The 7,500-nt window shown below is 37.4% G+C and overlaps 1 protein-coding gene across 9 annotated transcripts in view; it reads right to left on the bottom strand.

Moving 5' to 3' along the window:
- The window catches only part of LOC133570883 (IQ motif and SEC7 domain-containing protein 1-like), a 236,352-nt gene that overhangs the window by 123,804 nt on the left and 105,048 nt on the right, over positions 1-7,500 (bottom strand). The window contains exon 1 of one of the 9 annotated variants that reach the window (XM_061923715.1): positions 1-362. This exon is cut by the window's left edge and continues 266 nt beyond it. The exons of the other annotated variants lie outside the window; for them this stretch is intronic. The gene's annotated coding sequence lies outside the window, so the exon portion shown is untranslated. Of the gene's footprint in view, positions 363-7,500 lie in introns of those variants that run through there. 9 annotated transcript variants of the gene reach the window in all.

The raw sequence follows: 7,500 nt of genomic DNA, 5'->3' as shown, positions 1-7,500 counted from the left end.
CCAGGTTCTACAAAATCCTCCGTGGTCCAGGTTCTACTAAGTCCTCCGAGACTGGAGGGTTCCAACAGCCCTTGCAGCCTCAGTCCCATCCTGGCTTTCTTTCTGCTCGTGGTCGTCCGCACAGGACCTCCCAGAAACGTGCCCAAATGTGGTTGCTAGGCAACACTGGCGCACTCCTCCAGCTTCAAAAGGAAGCGTTTGATTGGCCGGCTCAGACAGGCGGGGCTGCGGCAGTGTTGCATGACCGAGTGTGTCGGCGCTCCTCTCAGGACAACCATTCACACGGGAAACATGAATGCAAGTGACTGAGTGAAACATGAATGCAAGTGACTAAGTGAAACATGAATGCAAGTGACTAAGTGAAACATAAATGCAAGTGACTAAGTGAAACATGCAAGGGACGAAGTGAAACATGAATGCAAGTGACAAAGTGAAATATGACTGCAAATGACTAAGTGAAACATGCAAGATGACTAAGTGAAACATGAATGCAAGTGACTGAGTGAAACATGAATGCAAGTGACTAAGTGAAACATGAATGCAAGTGACTAAGTGAAACATAAATGCAAGTGACTAAGTGAAACATGCAAGGGACGAAGTGAAACATGAATGCAAGTGACAAAGTGAAATATGACTGCAAATGACTAAGTGAAACATGCAAGATGACTAAGTGAAACATGAATGCAAGTGACTAAGTGAAACATGAAGGCAAGTGGCAAAGTGAAACAAATGCAAGTGACTAAGTGAAACATGCAAGTGACTAAGTGAAACATGCAAGTGACTAAGTGAAACATGCAAGGGACGAAGTGAAACATGAATGCGAGTGACAAAGTGAAATATGACTGCAAATGACTAAGTGAAACATGCAAGATGACTAAGTGAAACATGAATGCAAGTGACTAAGTGAAACATGAAGGCAAGTGGCAAAGTGAAACAAATGCAAGTGACTAAGTGAAACATGCAAGTGACTAAGTGAAACATGCAAGGGACGAAGTGAAACATGAATGCGAGTGACAAAGTGAAATATGACTGCAAATGACTAAGTGAAACATGCAAGATGACTAAGTGAAACATGAATGCAAGTGACTAAGTGAAACATGAAGGCAAGTGGCAAAGTGAAACATGCAAATGACTAAGTGAAACATGCAAGTGACTAAGTGAAACATGCAAGGGACGAAGTGAAACATGAATGCGAGTGACAAAGTGAAATATGACTGCAAATGACTAAGTGAAACATGCAAGATGACTAAGTGAAACATGAATGCAAGTGACTAAGTGAAACATGAAGGCAAGTGGCAAAGTGAAACAAATGCAAGTGACTAAGTGAAACATGCAAGTGACTAAGTGAAACATGCAAGGGACGAAGTGAAACATGAATGCAAGTGACAAAGTGAAATATGACTGCAAATGACTAAGTGAAACATGCAAGATGACTAAGTGAAACATGAATGCAAGTGACTAAGTGAAACATGAAGGCAAGTGGCAAAGTGAAACAAATGCAAGTGACTAAGTGAAACATGCAAGTGACTAAGTGAAACATGCAAGGGACGAAGTGAAACATGAATGCAAGTGGCAAAGTGAAACAAATGCAAGTGACTAAGTGAAACATGCAAGTGACTAAGTGAAACATGCAAGGGACGAAGTGAAACATGAATGCAAGTGACAAAGTGAAATATGACTGCAAATGACTAAGTGAAACATGCAAGATGACTAAGTGAAACATGAATGCAAGTGACTAAGTGAAACATGAAGGCAAGTGGCAAAGTGAAACAAATGCAAGTGACTAAGTGAAACATGCAAGTGACTAAGTGAAACATGCAAGTGACTAAGTGAAACATGAAGGCAAGTGGCAAAGTGAAACAAATGCAAGTGACTAAGTGAAACATGCAAGTGACTAAGTGAAACATGAAGGCAAGTACCTAAGTGAAACATGCAAGTGACTAAGTGAAACATAAATGCAAATGACTAAGTGAAACATGAATGCAAGTGACTAAGTAAAACATGAAGGCAAGTGACTAAGTGAAACATGCAAGTGACTAAGTGAAACATGAAGGCAAGTACCTAAGTGAAACATGCAAGTGACTAAGTAAAACATGAAGGCAAGTGACTAAGTAAAACATGAATGCAATTGACTAAGTGAAGCATAAATGCAAGTGACTAAGTGAAACATGAATGCAGTTGACTAAGTGAAACATAGATGGAAATGACTAAGTGAAACATGAATGCAAGTGATAAAGTGAAACATGAATGCAAGTGATTAAGTGAAACATAAATGCAAGTGACTAAGTGAAACATGAATGCAAGTGACGAAGTAAAACATGAATGTAATTGACTAAGTGAAACATAAATGCAAGTGACTACGTGAAACATGGATGAAAGTGAATAAGTGAAACATACAGGTGACTAAGTGAAACATAAATGCAAATGACTAAGTGAAACATGAATGCAAGTGATAAAGTGAAACATGAATGCAAGTGATTAAGTGAAACATGAATGCAAGTGACTAAGTGAAACATGAATGCAATTGACTAAGTGAAGCATAAATGCAAGTGACTAAGTGAAACATGAATGCAGTTGACTAAGTGAAACATAGATGGAAATGACTAAGTGAAACATGAATGCAAGTGATAAAGTGAAACATGAATGCAAGTGATTAAGTGAAACATAAATGCAAGTGACTAAGTGAAACATGAATGCAAGTGACGAAGTAAAACATGAATGTAATTGACTAAGTGAAACATAAATGCAAGTGACTAAGTGAAACATGGATGAAAGTGAATAAGTGAAACATACAGGTGACTAAGTGAAACATAAATGCAAATGACTAAGTGAAACATGAATGCAAGTGATTAAGTGAAACATGAATGCAAGTGACTAAGTGAAACATGAAGGCAAGTGACTAAGTGAAACATGCAAGTGACTAAGTGAAACAAATGCAAATGACTAAGTGAAACATGAATGCAAGTGATAAAGTGAAACATGAATGCAAGTGACTAAGTGAAACAGGAATGTAAGTGACTAAGTGAAACATGAATGCAAGTGACTAAGTGAAACATGAATGCAAGTGACACAGTGAAACAAATGCAAGTGACTAAGTGAAACATGCAAGTGACTAAGTGAAACATGAAGGCAAGTACCTAAGTGAAACATGCAAGTGCCTGAGTGAAACATGAATGAAACATGAATGCAAGTGACTAAGTGAAACATGAATGCAAGTGACTAAGTGAAACATGAATGCAAGTGACAAAGTAAAACATGAATGTAATTGACTAAGTGAAAAATAAATGCAAGTGACTAAGTGAAACATGGATGCAAGTGAATAAGTGAAACATACAGGTGACAAAGTGAAACATGCAAGTGACTAAGTGAAACATGCAAGTGACTAAGTGAAACATGGATGCAAGTGACTAAGTGAAACATACAGGTGACTAAGTGAAACATGTAAGTGACTAAGTGAAACATGCAAGTGACTAAGTGAAACATAAATGCAAATGACTAAGTGAAACATGAATGCAAGTGATAAAGTGAAACATGAATGCAAGTGATTAAGTGAAACATGAATGCAAGTGACTAAGTGAAACATGAATGCAAGTGACTAAGTGAAACATGAAGGCAAGTGACTAAGTGAAACATGCAAGTGACTAAGTGAAACATGCAAGTGATTAAGTGAAACATGAATGCAAGTGATTAAGTGAAACATGAATGCAAGTGACTAAGTGAAACATGAAGGCAAATGACTAAGAGAAACATGAATGCAAGTGGCACAGTAAAACAAATGCAAGTGACTAAGTGAAAATGAATGCAAGTGACTGAGTGAAAGATGAATGCAAGTGACTAAGTGAAACATGCAAGAGACTAAGTGAAACATGCAAGTGACTAAGTGAAACATGAATGCAAGTGACTAAGTGAAACACAAAAGCAGGTGACTAAGTGAAACATGAATGCAAGTGACTAAGTGAAACACAAAAGCAGGTGACTAAGTGAAACATGAACGCAAGTGACTAAGTGAAACATGAAGGCAAGTGACTAAGTGAAACATGCAAGTGACTAAGTGAAAATTAATGCAAGTGACTGAGTGAAAGACGAATGCAAGTGACTAAGTGAAACATGCAAGAGACTAAGTTAAACATGCAAGTGACTAAGTGAAACATGAATGCAAGTGATTAAGTGAAACATAAATGCAAGTGACTAAGTGAAACATAAATGCAGGTGTCTAAGTGAAACATGAATGCAAGTGATTAAGTGAAACATGAAGACAAATGACTAAGTGAAACATGCAAGTGACTAAGTGAAAATTAATGCAAGTGACTGAGTGAAAGATGAATGCAAGTGACTAAGTGAAACATAAATGCAAGTGACTAAGTGAAACATAAATGCAGGTGTCTAAGTGAAACATGAATGCAAGTGATTAAGTGAAACATGAAGACAAGTGACTAAGTGAAACATAAATGCAAGTGACTAAGTGAAAATTAATGCAAGTGACTGAGTGAAAGATGAATACAAGTGACTAAGTGAAACATGAAGGGAAGTGACTAAGTGAAAGATGAATGCAAGTGACTAAGTGAAACATGCAAGATGACTGGTGTGAAAGATGAAGGTTGTTGGTTTGTAAACAAAGGCGTTGTTGTTGTCGACGTTCAAGTCCGTGCCAGCAAAGATGGCCTCTCATGAATATTCAGCACACAATCTTTACACACACACGGCACTACATGCACATTATTGACACAACTTGATAATAAACATGTACATTATTGACATAATTCTATAATAAACATGTACATTATTGACATAAGTGTATAATAAACATGTAGATTATTGACACAAGTGTATAATAAACATGAATATTATTGACACAAATGTATAATAAACATGTAAATTATTGACATACTCTATAATAAACATGCACATTATTGAAATAAGTGTATAATAAACATGTACATTATTGCCATAACTCCATATAAAACATGTACATTATTGACATACTATATAACAAACATGCACATTATTGACACAAGTGTATAATAAACATGTCCATTATTGACACAAGTGTATAATAAACATGTCCATTATTGACACAAGTGTATAATAAACATGTACATTATTGACACGTGTATAATAAACATGTACGTTATTGACACAAGTGTATAATAAACATGTGCATTATTGACACAAGTGTATAATAAACATGCACATTATTGACACAAGTGTATAATAAACATGTCCATTATTGACACAAGTGTATAATAAACATGTACATTATTGACACAAGTCTATAATAAACATGCACATTATTGACACAAGTGTATAATAAACATGTCCATTATTGACACAAGTGTATAATAAACATGTACGTTATTGACACAAGTGTATAATAAACATGTACATTATTGACACGTGTATAATAAACATGTACGTTATTGACACAAGTGTATAATAAACATGTGCATTATTGACACAAGTGTATAATAAACATGTACATTATTGACACGTGTATAATAAACATGTACGTTATTGACACAAGTGTATAATAAACATGTGCATTATTGACACAAGTGTATAATAAACATGTACATTATTGACACGTGTATAATAAACATGTACGTTATTGACACAAGTGTATAATAAACATGTGCATTATTGACATAACTCTATAATAAACATGTACATTATTGACATAACTCTACAATAAACATGTAGATTGTTGACATAACTCCATAATACACATGTAGATTATTGACATACGCTATATTAAACATGTGCATTATTGACACAAGTGTATAATAAACATGTACATTATTGACACAAGTGTATAACAAACACACAAGTAAACAGACTTCAGGAATGCTTGTATCGCACATGATATCACACACACACACACAAAAAACGCTGCATGACTGCTTGTATCGCACATGATATCACACACACACACACACAAAAAATGCTGCATGACTGCTTGTATCGCACGTGATATCACACACAAGTAAACACGCTGCTGGACTGCTTGTATCGCACATGATATCGCACACAAGTATACACGCTGCAGGACAGCTTGTAGCGCACATGATATCACATACAAGTAAACACGTTGTAGGACAGCTTGTATCGCACATTATATAACACAGATGTAAACACGCTGCAGGACTGCTTGTATCGTACATGATATCACACACAAGTAAACACGCTGCATGACTGCTTGTATCGCACATGATATCACATGCAAGTAAACACTGCAGGACAGCTTGTATCGCACATTATATAACACAGATGTAAACACGCTGCAGGACTGCTTGTATCGTACATGATATCACAGACAAGTGAACACTGCAGGACTGCTTATATCGCACATGATAAAACACACAAGTAAACATGCTGCTGGACTGCTTGTATCGCACATGATATCACACACAAGTAAACACGCTGCAGGACTGCTTGTATCGCACATGATATCACATGCAACTAAACACTGCAGGACAGCTTGTATCGCACATTATATAACACAGATGTAAACACGCTGCAGGACTGCTTGTATCGTACATGATATCACAGACAAGTAAACACGCTGCAGGACTGCTTGTATCGTACAAGATATCACAGACAACTGAACACGGTGGAGGACTGCTTGTATCGTACATGGTATCACAGACAAGTAAACACGGTGCAGGACTGCTTGTATCGTACATGATATCACAGACAAGTGAACACTGCAGGACTGCTTGTATCGCACATGATATAACACACAAGTAAACACGCTGTAGGACAGCTTGTATCGCACATGATATCACACACATGTAAATACGCTGCAGGACTGCTTGTATCGTACAAGATATCACAGACAACTGAACACTGCAGGACTGCTTGTATCGCACATGATATAACACACAAGTAAACACGCTGTAGGACAGCTTGTATCGCACATGATATCACACACATGTAAACACGCTGCAGGACTGCTTGTATCGTACAAGATATCACAGACAAGTGAACACTGCAGGACTGCTTGTATCGTACATGATATCACAGACAAGTGAACACTGCAGGACTGCTTGTATCGTACATGATATCACAGACAAGTAAACACGGTGCAGGACTGCTTGTATCGTACATGATATCACAGACAAGTAAACACGCTGCAGGACTGCTTGTATCATACATGATATCACAGACAAGGGAACACTGCAGGACTGCTTGTACCGTACATGATATCACAGACAAGGGAACACTGCAGGACTGCTTGTATCGCACATGATATAACACACAAGTAAACACGCTGTAGGACAGCTTGTATTGCACATGATATCACACACATGTAAACACGCTGCAGGACTGCTTGTATCGTACAAGATATCACAGACAAGTGAACACTGCAGGACTGCTTGTATCGCACATGATATCACACACAAGTGAACACTGCAGGACTGCTTGTATCGCACATGATATCACACACACACACACACAAAACGCTGCATGACTGCTTGTATCGCACTCGATATCACACACAAG

This window comes from Nerophis lumbriciformis, linkage group LG01, assembly GCF_033978685.3.
Source record: "Nerophis lumbriciformis linkage group LG01, RoL_Nlum_v2.1, whole genome shotgun sequence".
In the NCBI taxonomy this organism is placed as follows: domain Eukaryota; kingdom Metazoa; phylum Chordata; class Actinopteri; order Syngnathiformes; family Syngnathidae; genus Nerophis; species Nerophis lumbriciformis.
Note: the sequence above shows the minus strand (reverse complement) of the source record. Positions and strands in the feature narration are given on the sequence as shown.